We start from the raw sequence: 19,354 nt of genomic DNA on the forward strand, positions 1-19,354 counted from the left end.
TGAGGATAAATATTCCAATGAATTCACCAATATCTTCAGCCTCATCTCTTAGCGATCAGCAGCTTTGGGGGTGGATAATTTTGAGCAGAGAAGTTATGGATGAAAGAGAACCTTAGCCCCTTTCCTGTCAACCACATCTTCTCCAAAGTGGCTCATGCCAAAGCAGGTTTTCCCTCGGAAAGAAAGCCCTCAGGCTTTTCTTATGTTCTTATTTATGTATTGCACAATTCTCAGCCCTACTGGAAATCTTGGGACATGCATGTTTAAAAACATCTTTGGATTGCCATCTTCACTACTTCATTGCAGATAAAAATTCTCTTTTCTGCTTCTAAGTCTGAAGCCAACTAAAGTAAATATTTCACATACAGCTACTCTCTGAAGTGGCATCATTTTTCAGCCATTTCATCATTAAAGGCTGAAGGGAAAATCTGGGAGGAGAGAGATGAACCTGACAGATAAAGATTGCACTCAACTGCCAAATTACAGCAACAAGCAAAACTCAAAAGTGGTGGACTGGCAGCCAAGGCTTATTCCTTTATTTGCTGAATAGATTCCATACGTTCCAGTGCAAAAGTATTTAAGCTTTATATCTCTTTCAACCCTTCAAAAAGGACCCTCAGTGCATTTATTTCAATTATAATTGAGAACAGAAAGCTATAATTTAACTTGCACTGGAGCGCAGACTGGTTTTGTGCTGCTCATTTTGGAGGGTATACTGGCACCATTCACATAACAAAAACTACCACAGAGATATCAACATATTCAAAATTAAGGGGTCCATGGTTTGGCTTTCGAGTCTGATATATTTATCTAATTAGGAACCACTGGTATAGGCCATTGAGTAGACTCAATAGTCCAGCACGTACTTGGGAAATAATAGGTGAAGTAAACATATTAATCAGTTGAATGGAAAGACTTTCAGTCACAGGACAGATAACAGTCCACTGAAGTACTCTCCAAGGCCTTTCCAGGTTTCTACTTCTAGCCGTGGGTCCATGTGCTGTGCTAGAGACCTAAAAAAAAAGTTGTGGTGAGATTGTAGTAAAAGAAAGGCACATCAGTTCTTCTATGCCCTTTTGCCACTTCTCATAACTAACAGTTCAGTGATTTAAAATGTGATGGAAGATCCTGTTTCGGCTCCTTATAACAATTAAGGGAGTGATCCTATGCACATAAAACTGGCATGAAGCAAGCCACTGTAAGTTAAGCCACTGTAAAGTTACACCAGGGCCAAACTTGGTTCAGCAGCAGGGCTACTGATGGCTGAGCTGGCCTCAGCCTGACAGAGGGAAAACAAGGCTTTAAAATAGTGTTTGAGTTACAGAACCCTGTTTGCCATCTTAACTTATGACAGATTCCTAGATAATGTGACTGAGCAGAACAGGTTTAGGAACCATCCTAAATCTGCTCCTCTACAGTTCTCCAGAACACTCCTTTTTCAGGGCTTAAGATCCTCCAGGCTCAGCTCAGAAGGGGGGTGGGATATGCAGGAGATCCACTGGATCCTAACCTACTCATACCAGTGGATCTTGCTCCCTAATCATATGACATGAGATGTTTCCCAGTTCTTAATTTTTAATAATAATTTCTTAATCTGTCATCAAGCTAGCTTTTGAAATTAGTAAAGTTCAAGCTTTTAGTCAGAACACTGCACACTCTGGCGGGGGGGGCGGGGGATGGAAAAAAATATTTTGCGCCCTGCCCTCTCTCATTGGGCAAAGGGGTGCTGAACCAAGGGAAAACTTGGAAAACCAGTTTTACCACCCAATGCCTACAATTTAATGCAAGAGAAGGGAACACAAAAAACAGCAATGGAGCAGAGGAATTAAAATGCAAACATCATTAAGCATAGCTAGACAAGCATTTGTTTGGATTGGTTTAGGTGTAGTCAATCCCCTAAGCAAAAGGATTAACTGAAGGACATCTTAAAGTCACTCCTAGCTGCATGTTTAAAGGAATCCCCCTCTTGAGGTGAAGATAAATAGTCCTTTGGCAATGGCATTTCAGGAAAGAGTCATGCTGTGGGTGGAATTAAATAAGATAAAAATCCCTTGCCTGAAAAGAGAAAATAGTACGTTAAATAACACGCACACACACGCACACACTTAGGGACAAGTCATCTTCTTACTGATCTTTGCAAAATTATTTTGATGTCTCAAGTTCTCAGGTGTTTTGCCTTGGCAAGGACTTTGGCTAGTGGTGCCAGAACTGACAGTTGTAGGGAAAACACTTGTCATTTGAACTTGGAACTCTGGGGGCATGCAACCTCTGATCCTCTGGTTTTCATGCTCCCAGTTTACCCTTCTGTGATAGACGCATGTACTTCTGGAGCAGGAAATCTATACAATGGAATGCATTTGTCCTCTTTTTCTTTCTTTCTTTTTTAAAGCAGCAAACAGAATCAAACTTACAGCTTCCATCTCTAATTGGAATAGCACAGCTAACATCTTGTAGAGGGGTACTTTGAAAACATAGCATTAAAACTGAAGCAAAGGCAATTAACATCCATGGTCATCCTGAAACTCTTACCATCTAGCTTCTTTGAATTATCCCATCTTTCCTGTAACCTTTAGGGCATCCTTGTAAATTAGGCTAGTATTATTAATCCTATTTGAAGCTCAACATGAAAAAAAACTAAGATCATGGCCACTGGTCCCATCACCTCCTGGCAAATAGAAGCAGAAGAAATGGAGGCAGTGAGAGATTTTACTTTCTTGGGTCCCATGATCACTGCAGATGGTGACAGCAGTCACGAAATTAAAAGACGCCTGCTTCTTGGGAGAAAAGCAATGACAAACCTAGATAGCATCTTAAAAAGCAGAGATATCACCTTGCTGACAAAGGTCCATGTAGTTAAGGCTATGATTTTCCCAGTAGTGATGTATGGAAGTGAAAGCTGGATCATAAAGAAGGCTGATCACTGAAGAACTGATGCTTTGGAATTCTGGTGCTGGAGGAGACTCTTGAGAGTCCCATGGACTGCAAGGAGATCAAACCTATCCATTCTTAAGGAAATCAGCCCTGAGTGCTCACTGGAAGGACAGATCCTGAAGCTGAGGCTCCAGGAAGAGAACTCCCTGGAAAAGACCCTGATGTTGGGAAAGATGGAGGGCACAAGGAGAAGGGGACAACAGAGGACGAGATGGTTGGACAGTGTTCTCGAAGCTACGAACATGTTTGACCAAACTGCGGGAGGCAGTGGAAGACAGAAGTGCCTGGCGTGCTCTGGTCCATGGGGTCACGAAGAGTCGGTCACGACTAAACAACAACAAAATTAACCCCTTAGTGTGGATTGTGTGGCACCTGACAGCAAGAGACAACAACCTTTCAGAGACTCTACCTGTTTCCGCTCTGTCTCAGTCAGCATAGCTAATCCTGCATAGTATTGAAGAAGCTTCTAAAAAAACCTTCAAAGAATTTAGAGAAAGTAAAAAAGCATGTGAAAAAACTAAAAAGGAGATAGAAGAATTCAGAATAACACAAAAAGCCACTTGGGACGCTCTGGCAATTTTGCAGATGCAGACCAAGGAAAAAACACTCAGACTCCCTTTGGTCCCTGGGGCCCCAGAGGAAAATACACAAAGAAAGATGATTAAGGAACTGGCCCCTTGGTTAGATTTGGAGGAAGAAGAAATAATAAGAAACACGGAAAACATATTCAGATTGAACTCTAAAAAAGCTAAAGCCAACAAGTGGCCAGAAGATTGCCTAATTACTTTTATTTCTAATAAATTAAGAAAGGAGGTTTTGCAGACAAGAGGTCAAAGAAAATTTAAAATTGAAGGAAAAGAGATCATAATTTTAAAAGAAATTGCTCCCCGCCTACTGAAAAAAAGAGATAAATTCCAGTTTCTGACCAAAGCTCTTAAAGCAAAATCAATATATCAGACCACTTTTCATGTATGCAACAACTGCAGCCAGAATTCTGGTAGTAAGGAACTGGAAAAGTGAAAAAAAATTACTACAATAACCAAATGGCAGGTCCAAATGAGTGTTCACAGTTGGCTAGAATGACAGGGAGAAGTAGAGGAAACCCGACTCAGAAGGTACATAAAGAATGGAAAATATTTAAAGAATATTTGAAAAAATATTGTAATAACAAAAATCTCCTGGCAGATCATGACTGATATTTGTAAGAAGTAGGTGATAAACAATTAAGCATTCTGGATAATAAGTAGGAAAACAAAACAATAGTCTGATGCTGGGTGTAAAATAATCAGAATAAGCGACAGTACAATGGGTTTAATCGGAAGTCAATTTTATTTCTTCTTAATCTTTTCATCTTTCTTTTTTTCCTTTTTTCCGTTCTGTAAATTAGTTAATGGTGATGTATACAATGTATAGTTGTGTATAGCTGTGTTCTGTAGTATACTATGGAGTGATGTGGTTTGTTGTGTAATTAAATATTGTTTGTCAAATAAACTTTAATTTTAAAACAACAACAACATAATAACCAATACAATTTCCTTTTGAACAACTTTGTATTTAAACAAAGTCTGAGATACAAAGGAAATTGAGCCCCCTATCGATAGAACTACAACCTTGCCATACCAATCTTATTGGACAATCGCAGAGAGCATGCCATAGTAGAGGAGGAAACAAGTTTGTTCCCTCTTCCATGTGACAGCCCTTGATATATTTGAAGATGGTTATCATAGAGCAAAAAAGAGGACAGCCCAAGCCACTGCCATCCTGAGCTGGAGGGGCATGTTGCCCCCCCCCCAAAGAGGACATGTCTTGGATTTCCCGGTTGTAAGGCAACCCCACATTAGGGTTGCCTGTACATTTTCAAAAAAAAAACCCAAATGCAGCCACACAGGTTTTTAGTGCTCCTAGTTTGGGTTCCTGTATATTTTTTTCCTTGATGGTCAATAGCAGGCTTAGAATGATAGAATCACAGAATTGTAGAGTTGGAAGGGATCAAGACCATTGCACAAAATAGTTGGGCACACACCTGTCTCCATCAAGATGCAGCCTGAGCCAAAATTGTTGCCTCCCTTTAGGCACTTAAGCTGATGCATTCATGCATTTCTCACATCACACCTAATGAGGCTGCTTGATTCTCTAAAAGGCTCATATCAGCACAGCAGAGGAGTGTGAGCCTCTTTTAGGTCTGTCTAGCACCAAGAGCCATGTGCAGTGGTAGGTAGACAGTTGCAAAGATGTGGGCAAGCAAGCAGTGGGAGTGGCCTGGGGTGCTTGTGGTGATTCACACATGCACACTATTAAGTTGTGGGTTGACATAGCAGCCGGCACAGCGATTCCTTCAAGTAGCTCTTTATTAAGGTAAGCTGGAACAGAACTGACTGTGAACAGCTCAGCCGGCCTGTATTTATAGGCAGCCGGCTGTCAACATTGTAACCACAACAGCCCAGAGTTCCCGCCTAAAATAACTGCCGCGGACCTGAGTGAAAACTATCTACAGACCTGAGTGAAAACTATATACAATAACCCCCTGTTGGCCCAGGGTGAAACTACACTACATAACACCCCTCCCCACCGAGATAAGGCGTTAGTTACAATCGTAATGGTTTCCTTATATACAGCACTACGCGTAATGGTTCAATTAGGCACAAAAGCATATCGGTTACATTTCCCATACTTAGACCAACAGTGATACCTGTCCAACAACATAGTCCTTTAAATAAGTTGGGCGCTTGGAAACTCTGCCAGACCGCCGGGGACTGGTAGCCAAGTCCGGAGGGCCACACAGTTCTCGCTGAGGCTGTGGTGCGACCCTAGGTGGTGTTGGAACCAACTCCCCTGGATCCGCTGCTGTGGGTGGAGTCTCCGCAAGTGGAGTGGTCTGAGTCTGTTCCACGCTGGCAGTTTGCGAGGGAGGTGTAGGTGGGGCCTCGCCATCTGTACGTGTCTCTTCTGGAGCCGCAAGCGCAGTTGGGGGCACCTCGGTAGTGTCCAAGTCGCCAACCCTGCGCCTAAGCTGGTCTATGTGCCGTCGCCACAAACGTCCGTCTTCGAGTGCCACCTGGTACGAGCGAGGTCCAGTGACTCCCACTACTGTGGCTGGCACCCAAGGAATGTCCCCCACATAGTTCCGGGCAAAGACCTGGTTTCCTGGGACAAATGACCGTGGTGCGTTGGCACAGCCTGGGGGTTCAGCCACGGCAAAGTCTGGGTGTAGCCGGTCGAGCGGTGACCTGAGGCGGCGGCCCATAAGCAGTTCAGCAGGACTCCTCCCTGTGGCCGCATGAGGGGTGATGTGTTGACACGAACAAGTATTCGGCGACCCGCTCATGCCAGTCTCCCCGGTCCAGGCGCGCCAGTGCCTCTTTTGTCGAGCGCACCATTCTTTCCGCTTGCCCGTTGCTGGATGGATGAAAAGGTGCCGTTAGGGCATGGCGGATGCCCAGTCCCAAAAGATACCGCTCAAACGTGCCTGACGTGAACTGCGGTCCGTTGTCAGAGACAAGGACATCAGGACACCCATGCGTTGCAAACAGGCCTCGCAGCACCCGGATGACAGCTTCGGTAGTGGTGGAGGGCATCAGGGCGACCTCCAGCCATTTGGAATAGGCGTCCACCACTACCATAAAGGTCCGGCCGTGAAAGGGGCCAGCCAGATCGATGTGCACCCTCGACCAGGGTGTCTTTGGCGTCTCCCAGGTGTGTCCCTTAGCTGCCGGTGGTGCAGGCCTCGACTCTTGGCACGCTTGACAGGCGGACACCCAGGCAGTGATGGCATCGTCCATATTAGGCCACCAGACGTAACACCGAGCCAACGCCTTCATTTTGACAATTCCCGGGTGGCCAATGTGCAGAGCCTCCAGGACGCGCTGACGGAGTCCCTGGGGAATCACGACGCGGTCTCCCCACAGCAGACAGCCGCGATGAGCTGAGAGTTCATGTTGTCTGGTTGCGAAGGGCTGGAACTCCGATGCAAAAGGCCCTTGTGGCCACCCCCTCCACACCCAGTTGAGCACCCGGCTGATGGTGCGATCCTGGGCAGACGCGGAGGCCACAGTGGCAGCCGATACAGGCGCTGTCGGAAGATCCTCAATCAGAAGGAGCGATGAAGCTGGAGCCGGGTCTTCCACAAATGCTGGAAGAGGGCAACGGCTGAGGGCGTTGGCATGCCCCATCGATTTCCCCGGGCGATGGATGAGCCGGTAGTGGTAGGCAGCCAGGAAAACAGTCCATCGCAGCATGCGTGGTGAGAGGACCGGTGGAGTTGGACGATCACCGGCGAGGAGGCCCAGGAGCGGCTTGTGGTCAGTGATGAGGTCAAAAGTCCTGCCATAGAGGTATTCATGGAACCTCTTCACTCCAGCCACAAGTGCCAATGCCTCCTTGTCGAGCTGGCTGTAATTCCGTTCCGTCGGAGATAGTGTCCTGGAAAAGTAGGCGAGCGGTGCTTCTCTTCCATCTGGAAAATGGTGACTAAGGACAGCACCGATGCCAAAAGGTGAGGCGTCGCAGGCAAGGACCAGCGGCCTGGATTCACTGTACTGTACCAGCACACTGTCTGAAGAAAGGAGGGCCTTGACCGCGTTGAAGGCCGCCGTCTCTCGATGACCCCAGGCCCAAGGCGTCTTAGTGCTAAGGAGTCGGTGAAGAGGCTCAGCCACTGTGGCTTTGTGGGGCAGGAACATGTTATAAAAGTTCAGCAGCCCCAGGAATGCCTGCAATTCCGTTTTGTTCTTTGGGGTGGGGGCCTGCTGGATAGCGCGGATCTTGGATGTGGTTGGATGAAGGCCGGAGGCATCGATAAGACAGCCCAGGAACTCTACCTGTGGAACGGCAATCTGGCACTTCTCCCTCTTTACCTTGAGCCCGGCCTCCTGGAACCTGGTCAGCACGGCACGGAGGCGCTCGAACAGCTGCTGGTGTGAGTCTGCAGACACCAAGACGTCATCAAAATATGGTACCACGCCAGGAAGCCCTTGCAGGAGACGCTCCATAAGGCTTTGGAAGATGCCAGGAGCCACACTCACCCCGAACTGCAACCGGCGGCAACGGAATGCCCCCCGGTGGGTGACGATCGTCTGGGCTTCAGCAGTGGCATCATCGACTGGCAGTTGTTGATAGGCTTGGGCAAGGTCCAGCTTAGCGAAGACCTTACCCTCACCCAGGGAATGCAGCAGGTGTTGGACAATAGGAACCGGATAAGCGTGCTGCGGAAGTGCCTTGTTGATCGTGCACTTGTAGTCAGCGCAGATTCTCACCGACCCATCTGGCTTGACAGGCGTGACGATGGGGGTTTCCCACTTTGCGTGGTCAACCGGCTCCAAAACTCCTTGGGCGATTAGTTTGTCCAGTTGTTCGTCCACCTTAGCCTTGAGCGCAAAGGGAACCCGGCGTGGCTTTAGCTTGATGGGGGCGACTTGTGGATCAAGGCTAAAGGAGATGGGCGTACCTGTATATTGTCCCAAGGTGCCGTCAAAAACCTCGGCAAAGTATTTGACCAGACCCTCAGTCTCTGCGTTAGAGATGCAGTTGATGCCGGTGACTTCCAGGCCGAGGGCATCAAACCAGTCTAGCCCTAGGAGGCTTGGCCGCTGACCTTCGACCACCACCAACCGGAGCAGGCCCGAAAAATCCTTGAAGGCGATCCGGAACCGGCCAACGCCTACCACGGGAACGTCGTTTCCCTGGTAGTCTCTCAGGTGTACGCGGTGAGAGTCGAGTTGCCTTTTGGACACTCTGGGTACCAGTCTTTTGATGGTGCTCCATGACACGATGGACAGGGCAGACCCGGTGTCGATCTCCATGTCACATGGAGCTCCTTCAATGAGCACCGTGACGTTCAGCTTGCGTCGCGTAGGCGAGTTGGTTTGGCCAATCGTGGTCCCAGACGGGCAGCGGCAGTTGGTGAGAGCGAAACAACTTTCCTTGGCAGACTGGAGTGAAGACTTGAACTTGCGAGTCGATGAAGGGGGGGTGTCAGACGGAGCCGATCGGCAGACCTTAGCGATGTGGCCCCTTCTGGAACACTTCCTACAGATGGCGTCTCTGAATCGACACTTGGCACGGGAATGGTTGCCTCCGCAGCCAGCACATTCCGGTTGGCCCTTGGACCTCTGTTGGAACTTCCTGCGCTCCCGCTTTCTCTGGTGCACGTCATCGTCTTCACTGGAGGATGCCTCATCACTGCTGGCCTCTTCATGATGCACCGGAACTGGCTCCCTAGCAAGACGCGGGCTGCTGGACTTGCGGATCTCCTGGGCGGAGCGTTCAGCAGCTTCTGAGGCCACAGCCTCCTCAATGGCTTTCTGTAGCGTGAGGTCTGGCTTGGCTAGGAGACGCCGTTGCAGATGGATGTCCCGGACCCCGCAGACGATTCGATCCATCAGGGCATCGTCTAAGTCTCGGAACTCACAGTGCATTGCAGCCTGTCGCAGGGCGGTGGTGTAGTTGTTGATTGACTCCCCCTCTGCCTGGTTCCGGTGGTAGAACGCATGGCGGGCAGCAATCTTGGACGGCTTCGGTGCGTAGTGGTTGCGGAGCTTCTCTTGGATCGTGTCCCATGGTGTTGCCTGGACTGCTTCAGGCGCAACCAATGCTCGGGCCGTCTCAAACACCTCAGGCCCACAGAGGCTGAGGAATAGGCCCCGCTTCCGATCCGTTGATACTGCTGTAAGCTCGTTGGCTTGGAGGTAGCAGTCGAACCGAGCGAGGTAGGAGTCCCATGATTCAGAGGCTGGCGCAAACGGCGGTAGAGGCACAAGTGAAGCCATGATTCCGATGCCGACGTGAAGGGTGATGGATGGAACACAGCGCTCTAGCCAGAACAGTCAGCTCTGAATTGGTTCTGCCCAGTGATTTCGCTCAGTGATTTCGCTCAGTGATTTCGCTCTGTGATTCAGCTTAGTTCAGAGGCTGGCCGCATCTGGCTGTGCTCTGATGTCCATCTATCCCATCCTCGTCGCCAGTATTAAGTTGTGGGTTGACATAGCAGCCGGCACAGCGATTCCTTCAAGTAGCTCTTTTATTCTGGTAAGCTGGAAATAAACTGACAGCGAACAGCTCAGCCGGCCTGTATTTATAGGCAGACGGCTGTCAAAATTGTAACCACAATAGCTCAGAGTTCCCGCCTAAAATAACTGCCGCGGACCTGAGTGAAAACTATCTACAGACCTGAGTGAAAACTATATACAATAACCCCCTGTTGGCCCAGGGTGAAACTACACTACATAACACACACAGACTCTCTCTTGTGTACTGTCTACATCATCATAATTGTACAATGTGCACTGGGTGGGGGAGCATCAGCTGCATGGGGAGAAAAGCACACAAGGATGACCTTCCCCACATGCCCCCCTCCAACACAGCCATACACAGCCATACACAGCCATACTTCCCCACAGAGCCATCTTTCCCATAGGGCTTAGTGGTGCGTCGCGCCAGGGTGCCGGCCTTTCAGGGGCACCCCAGCGAGTGGGGGAGCTGCGCAGCTCTGCCAGTGGCCTCCCCTTTCCCTGCATTCCCGCCAGCTGCGCCCCGCCAACCATAAGGCTGGCGGGTGTGCAGCTTCCCTCCCAAGCCTCTGCGGGGATCGCTCTCCTGCAATGGTATGGGGGAGAGTTGCACCCCCCCAGATGTCTGGCAGTGCGCAGCTATGGCCATCCCAGTACTATCCATGGTAATTTGGGGGCGCTGGTGCCACATCTGCTAAAGACGGCCCTGCTTCCCCCAGTCTGCCAAGTGACATTGGCAGCAAGATTTGGCACTTGGGGGATTTGGCCACAGAGACAACTGGGAGACTCAGGCAGGCTGCTCTGAATTGCTCTGAGGGCTGCATGGGGCTCAGTTTTAAAGGCTCGGTGAAAACAGGGCCACATTCCATCACTGAGCTGCTTCAGTAAGAAACAAATTGCTTGTCAGTCATTGCTTCACCCCAGTCAACGATAATACCCCTTGTGTTCCATTCATTTCATGACAGAAAAAATACAGAATTTACAAGAAGGAGCTGTAATGCCGAAAGAGAAGAACAATGGAAAGGTTTAAGTGTGATTCTGCTCTCACCCACCGCCTTTCATTGCACTTGATTTTAAGTCATATTATTACTAAACCAGTGTAGGATTTTTCAACAAAAGAGCACAGCCCAGGCTTTACTTCCATCTCTGGGAACCTGCATTTTAGGAAAAACATGTCTTTCAGGAGCAAGCAGTGATTACCAATTAGTTGCATTATCTTTTTGTCAGTGTTTCTCAACAGGTAGTGTCTAAATAGGCATAAATGCATCTCTGAAGAATGAAGACAAAGGAATAAACACATAGGTAGAAATGTAATTTCACTGATTAAGTACCTTTTACTCAAGAGCTTGCAGAGTAAGTGCCTGATTGAAAAGCCTTCCTTCTGATGTTAATGGGCCATTTGTCAAACATTATTATATAGTAAATGATGGCCACTGTGTAGTCAAGTGCTTAGAATTTACTTCTAAATGCAGATGCCCCTACCAAACACATACACAGAGTAAACACATGGAAATATTGGGTCAAACCATGATAGTCCAGTGTTTGTGCTTTCAAAAGCAAGGGGGGGGGAGAGATTTAACATGTATAATTTCAAAATGCATAGTTATGAAAACTAGTGACTGTTTATCAACAAAAAATAAAAATATTAAAAAATCAAAACAATTTAGCTAGATGTCCTCCTAGGTTGCATTATACAGAGGGAAGGGAAAGCTGAGTGTAGTTAGTTGGGTACTCTGGACTTTCAGTTGATTTCCAAAAGCTTAAGGAACAATGAGTCGTAGCCAGGATATATGTTGGGGAGACACACACCTGTCATTATCTTCTGTCTGGCTCTGTCTAGCAGATTCAGGATGAAATGTTTCAACAACAGTTGTTTTAAATTACTTTCTTTTGACCCCAAGTACTCAGAAAATCTGTCAAAATCTTCAGTCATTTGAAAACTAGGAAGTTAAATATAAAATTAACATCAGGGAGTGCCTTTCATGAAGTTAACAAGTATATTTTGCAAAATTGCAAAGAATGGACCTTTTTTTCATCTTATTTTTAAAAAACATAAACTAAAACAATTTTTCTTGGACTTGCTAAAAAACTTTTCAGCAGATCCTTCTCAAATTCCTCTTTTCTATTGCGGTTTTTCTGTCCACACTCAGTAAGCAAAGCCCATTGAGATGCTTCCCTGTCATCATCAACCTTAGCCAGGTCTTTACTCTCTTCAAGGGACTGAATGACTGCTCCAGAGTACAAGTCGTGCCTGGCTGAGCAAGAGAGGTGAGCAGAGCCTTTTTTGTGGCAGGGTAAAAGATTTCTGCCTCTTTTACTAGAACCGGGCTGCCTGCGACAGGAAGAGTCAGTTCATGGAATCTACTATTCAGTCAAATTGCCAGTTGCGTCATTAGAATGTGCCACAACATCATCCAAATGACCTCAGGAGGCATTTCAATTTCAAATATTCTGATTATTTCTACCTTCAGTTAAGTATTTTTATTTATTTACTTGATTTAGGGGGGCAGCTGCCCCCTCCCCGCCTCCTGGCTTCACCCATGTAAGGAACTACTGGTGAGAACAGAGTCCAACATGGATGGGAATTTCATAAAGGTGAAACATGGAAGGCAAAAATGACTACAATTCCAACAAGGGAAAAAAGTGGGAGACATCTAAAGAAACATCTCAAGAAGACAGTGCCCGGCCTGATGAGCTGCATTCAAGGGTACTAAAGTAGCTTGTGGATGTAATCTCAGTGCCTTTGTCTATAATCTTTGAGAATTCTTGGAGAATAGGTGAGGTGCCTGTGGACTGGAGGTGGGCAAATGTTGTCCCCATCTTCAAAAATCAAGAAAAAGAAGACCTATGTAACCACTGACTGGTCAGCTTGATGTTGATACCAGGAAAGGTCCTAGAACAGATAGTTATGCATGGAAGAGGGAACAAGCTTGTTTCCCCCTATTCTGGAGGGTATGATTTGAACCAATGGCTTCAAGTTACAAGAAATTGTCAGTAAGAGCTGTTTGACAGTTGAATGGTCTCCCTCAGGAGGTGGTGGACTCTCCTTTATTGGAGATTTTTAAGCAGAGGTTGGATGGTCACCTGAAATTGTAAGAAAACAGTTGAAAGAGAGCAGTGGCCCAAGTTCACTTAAAAGTTAATTAGAGGAAACTAGTACTGCTGGAGAAGTTGGTGACCCTGGTTTATTTTCACCGTTTGTTAATTGATACTAAGCCAGAGAAGCCTACTTTGGATGTAATGGGGAACGCTGACTAAATACAAGCCGGGGTCTTCGTGTTAAAGCCAGCTCATGACAAGACAGGAGAAGCAATGTTACAGAGATTAGCACTATTTATTTCTTAAGTCAACTGGCCGCTAGTGGTCAGTACTTATCTGTGGCTGTCAGTGTCCTGGCTCCCATTCAGAGCACAACCAGGGAGCTTCTTACTTGAGGGTGAAGGAAGAGGTCTTTATTGAGGCAGAGTAATGGTCAGGCTCAGCAGCAGGTAGTGAGTCACGGAAACTGGAGCATTCAGGCTAATTGATGGGAAAGGGAAGATTACCTGGGCTAGAAACAGCCGTCCAAGTTTAAGGAGTCCAGGATCAGTGCAAGGAAGTCAGAACAGTACAGAAGCCATGGAGTTGCCCCAATAGCTTGGCAACCCAACTTTTAAAGGCAAGGCAAGGAGAGCTTGCTCCCAAGAGTCCTGTGCCTTGTGAGAAGGTTGAGTATGCAGGTGCGCATTCAGGCTGCCCCACCCTCAATGGTTAGCTGACACCTTCCCTGGATTCCATTGATGCTCTCCTCTCATCAGAAGGGAAGAGGAGAGGCAGTCTCACCCTCCCGCCATTTCATCCTCCTCTTCCCCTTGTTGACTGTGATGAATGAGCATCCCTACTGAGACTGTTCTGGATTTGGCTCAGATTTCAAAATGTGTTACTTTATTCTTTTCTTTTTGTTGCTCATCTTCTTAAAGGTTAAACAACAACACATAGGCAACAGCAAAATCCCCAACAACTACGATGCAGCACAGAATTTAGCCATGTGATACAACATATAAAAGAAAAAAGAGACAGCATCCAGATTATCCAATACAAAAATAAATAAATATAGCACAATATCTGTTAGAAAGTATTTTAGCACTATTTTGCTATTGTGCCAAAATTTGTAACTTTCTTACAGTTCTCAAATGTTTTTAAAAACCAAATCATTTTATTCAAGCTGAGTGTAAATTGGTCTAGGTTTTTTTCTGTAGCAGATTTTGCTTTTGTCTAAAATGCAACTTTTGATTTTTTTAAAAAAAAATCAGCAACATGACAGAGACTTGTGAAATAGCTCATTGTTTTTTGCAGCATTCCTGTTTAATTCATGGTTTTGTCTGACATATGCTTAGTGAGATACAGGTGTGAGAACTGCACTTAGATGTAATTTGACATGCCCATCATTTCCATTATGCAGACCCAGTAAAATCCAATATGTCAGTGCATACGTCCTATAACTTGCTGAACTTTCATCAAAGCATAACCAAGTAAGCTCATCATTCAAGGTGTTGCAGCTGAGTGAGTCAATGCACTGGGTGTACATTTCATGGTAATTATTCAGCTCATATGTAGAGGTAACATATTGGCGTTATTTATCTTTGTTAGTTACAAAAATTATAGGCCACCTTTATGAGAAAAACTCAATCAAGGTGTGTTATACAACAGATAAAAATTATTGTGAGAAGGAATGAGATTATGAATTGTAGCATTCCCCCCATGATTTAAGGAATCAGTTTCAAGATATTAATAAATGCCTTAATGCAGTGGTTCTCAAAGGGTGTGACACGCCACACCGGTGTGGCAGGGGAGTGTGGCAAGTGTGGTGGGAAGATTCAAGGACAATCAAAGAAATATTTAAATATTTCATTGTAGGATGGTAAAGGACCCTGACCATTAGGTCCAGTCGTGACCGACTCTGGGGTTGCGGCGCTCATCTCGCTTTAGTGGCCGAGGGAGCCGGCGTTTGTCCGCAGACAGCTTCCGGGTCATGTGGCCAGCAGTGGCGTAGCGTGGGTTGTCAGCACCCGGGGCAAGGCAAGTAATTTGCACCCCCTAACCAGTGGATTTGCGCCCCCTAACCCGTGGATTTGCGCCCCCTAACCCTAACCCCCAGGTGTTGCGCCCGGTGCGGCCGGCCCCCCCTGCACCCCCCACGCTACGCCACTGGTGGCCAGCATGACTAAGCCACTTCTGGCGAACCAGAGCAGCGCACGGAAACGCCGTTTACCTTCCCGCCGGAGCGTACCTAGTTATCTACTTGCACTTTGATGTGCTTTCGAACTGCTAGGTTGGCAGGAGCAGGGACCGAGCAACGGGAGCTCACCCCGTCATGGGGATTCGAACCGCCGACCTTCTGATCGGCAAGCCCTAGGCTCTGTGGTTTAACACACAGCGCCACCCGCGTCCCATTGTAGGATAGTATAGCATCAATTGTTTGTTTGTTTGTTTGTTTGTTTGTTTGTTTGTTTGTTTGTTTGGCTATACAACTATTTCCACACCTCTCTTCAAGAGCATTGGCTATTCTTCTCCAGTGTTCCATGACATATTGTTGTGAACAGGGATTTTCAACTCTGACAAATATGGAAGATCAGAAAAGAGAAAGGCTTCTTTGTATTGAGATTAGAGTTTGTTTGTCTCAAATTAGACCTAATATGATTGAGATTACACGGCAAAAGGAAGCTCACACCTTTCACTGAGTTTGTGTACATACTTAAAGTAAATATGTAAGAGGCTCTTTTATAACTGTACTGTAGTTGGGGAATGATTCATGTTCTTCTGTAACTGCATTGTTTTATATTTTCTGTCCCATGATAATATTATAAAGTAGTTGTGTTCTGTTATAAATCAAGTACTGCTAAGAGTTGTTTCTTTCTGTTTTCCAATGTATTTCTTAGCAATAAAAAAATTGGTGTGGTGCGAGCAAATTTTTATTCTTAAAGTGTGGCCCAGAGAAAAAAGTTCAAGAACCACTGTTTTAATGGCACTAGAGATTACCTGTCGTAGGGTCCCATTCAGTTAAGAATGCCCTGCCATCAGAATCAGTACAGGTTCCAAATCCCAAGAATTAAAATGCAGAGAGGGCCCAGAAGTCTTGTTTTAAGTACATTCTGAAAGTATTAAACTGGGGGAAAGCTGGTTCCCTCTCCTTCATAGAACCAATAATTTAGAATATTCTCTGGGTAATAATTTGTTAGATGTTATACTGTCTGTTAATTTTCAAAGTACCATAATACTGAAAGTTAGGAATAATGACCTAAAATATATGGGCTGTGAAATTGGAACAAAGAAATAAAATACATCAATTTGGCCATGGAACTAAACACACTCAAGCAGATCCTCATAACATAATTTAAAAAACACACAGCAAGAACACAAGGACTGCTCAGTGAAAGCCAAATCTCTGATGGTGTCAGTCAGTGACACTTAAAGCTAAGCACCTCCAAGAGTCTTGTTTATTGGAAAAGGTTGCACACCCAAAAAAGTAGAATTTTATCTCCTTTTAGAGCAATAAGTCCAGTCAAATCAAGGTACTGTTCTACTCCTTTCTGAACCCTATCCTGAATACATGTTAGTAATTGTTCTCAGATGAAGCATGACCCCAGCTGCTCATGGATAGGCAATATTAAATCCCCACTAATTCACACCTGAAGAAGTCATCAATGAACCTTTGTTAATGAAAACTGAATTATACAGTCATCTATGTCTTCTTGACCCAGTGCTAATCCTTCTGGGTAATGGGTTTAGAGCTAGAAATTCCTCTCTGCTTCCTTGGACACTTCTCTAAGAAAAAGGAAGTCTTCCTTCCTTCCTTTTTCATACTTATCACCCATCTTTCACTGAATGGTTCCAGCACAGGCTTCATAAGACATCACAACTTAAGACAATATGCAATTTGTTAAAAATGTAAGTTAAAATCATAAACACAGACCCTCCAATGTCCCTATTTCCCAGGGACAGTCCTGAATTTACATAAGCCGTCCTGGTTTCTGATTTGATTCCCGAATGTCCAGCTTTTCCTTAGGACCTCCCTATTTTCACTGGAGAAATGTTGGAGAGTATGGAGTTATGTGACCGTGCCCCCCCCCCCAGCCAAGGAGATAAGTAATTATACAGCCCTGTATAGGGAATATAAACTTTTTAAATGTTCTCTTATGGTTTTTATATATGTTGGGGTATAAATAATAAAATTAGTAGTAGTAGTAGTAGTAGTAGTAGTAGTAGTATTGGACACCCCTATTTTCATCTGAGAAATGTTGGAGGGTATGTAAACAAAGCCACAAGAGCGACCATCAGCCTGCTCTTCTAAGAGCTTTGCCTGTGCCTGTGCCATCGAGAAGCCTGTTGATCTTTCCCAGATCTTTCCTAAAGCGCAACTGTGAGCACAGAGGTACCAGGAGAAAATAAAAGTTGACATACCTAGTTGCATTATTTTTCTGGATGTTTAATATATCCTGTGGGGCTCAAAGCCCCAAGTGCTACCCAAAGATAAAACCATTCACCTCTGTAACATCTTACACTCCGCAGTTGCATTAAGCAGTGCTTTTGTCCAGTTTTCTAATGTTCTTTTCACACTGCAGTATCTGGTGCACTGTGGTGCTGTAGCTTTTTGACCAATATAGCACCACATCACACTAAATTTGGCGTGGTGTGACACAGCAAAAGAACATTATTAGACAATGTCACAACTCCCCCAACCTTTCTGCAGATGCATGCTTGTATACCACCCCAAAATTCATCACTTTACCCCCAACAATGTTCTGAGTAAAAATTAATTTCGGGTGCAATTAACATGGAAATGAGCACTAAACTTGCACTAGATTCCTGGAAATGGCTTTTATGCTGTGTGAATGAACAGTTCAGGAAATGTCGGGCAAACAGAATGTCGGGCCATGCGACTGCAGCCCTGCTTGAACAGAAGCTGTTTGTGGTATACTATGAAAAGCAGCAAGCCTACATTTTGTATAGTTCTATTGAATTCAACCTACATGGGAAAGGAAGTGTCATCAATTCCCTAATGCAGTCTGCATCCAACATCTGCATTCTTTTGCTCCTTCATGCTTCATGACATATAGAATACAAAAGGCCCATTGTGTTATTTTAATCTAAAAGCTACATCCCAGTGTCAATAAAATTGCTGGTAATTTTTTCAGTAACTCTTTTTCCTATGTTGCTTATGCAAAAAAAAAGAAAAGAAAACAATCTCACTTCAACATCCAAAGTGTATTGAGACAGCATGCTTGAAAATTCTGGCAGAAATAAATGTACTATGATTAAATTAATATTCCAATAAGTACTATTTGCAAGCCTATAAAAAGGACAACTGAAATAGAGATAGCATTATTCCTCTGGTTGTGTGTATGTGTGGTACATATCTTTTGCATTCTATAGTTTCAGAGTGCTGTTCTAAAAACGCTGTATGTCACTCTATATGCCAATGAATTTTTTATTTTAATGTGTTTCATCGTGCAATGCAATAGTCATGGTCCATTTGTCTGTTGGCATCCTTAGGTTGCTATTACTTCAAAAAGCTTCATTTCTCCTGGCATGAGAAGTCCTAGCTAGAGAAAACAGACAGCCCTCCATCAAAGCTCAATGCAAGTTCCAAGTCTTCGTCATTTGAGTTTCTGAGTTGACTTGGCTGCATATATGGTTAAGGAGAGCATCTGCAATTCATGGGCAGCCAACCTGTGACACAAATTTACAGGAGCAGGAGGGCTTATGGCACATGATCAGGCTGCACATCTCAGCCACCTGCCACTCACTCTCCACCACGTCCCCATCTCAGTTTGGCAAAAGGACCCCAAGGCATGGAAGGAAGGTACATTATGAGAGAGATGCCTATGTGATGTACCATGCAGTAGGGTGCCAACATCTCATACTCTGGATCCACTGGTTGCACACCACTGTTATAAAAATCATTTATCCCGTCTTACTAATTATTATTATTATTATTATTATTATTATTATTATTATTATTATTAATTTCTACCCTGCCCATCTGGCTGGGTTTCCCCAGCCACTCTGGGTGGCTTTCAACAGAACATTAAAAACAGAATAAAACTTCAAACATTAAAAACTCCCTAAACAGGGCTGCCTTCAGATGTCTTATAAAAGTCAGATAGTTGTTTATTTCCTTGACATCTGACAGGAGGGTGCCACTATCGAGAAGGCACTCTGCCTGGTTCCCTGTAACCTCACATCTTGGCCTCAGCATTGGACCTCAGTGTCCGGGCAGAACGATGGGGGTGGAGACACTTCTTCAGGTATACTGGGCCGAGGCCGTCCAGGGCTTTAAAGGTCAGCACCAACACTCTGAATTGTGCTCGTAAACATACTGGGAGCTAATGTAGGTGTTTCAGGACCAGTGTTATATGGTCTTGGTGCCCACTCCCAGT

Source organism: Podarcis vaucheri (genome assembly GCF_965113315.1).
Source record: "Podarcis vaucheri genome assembly, chromosome: 4".
NCBI classification, from domain to species: Eukaryota; Metazoa; Chordata; class Lepidosauria; order Squamata; family Lacertidae; genus Podarcis; species Podarcis vaucheri.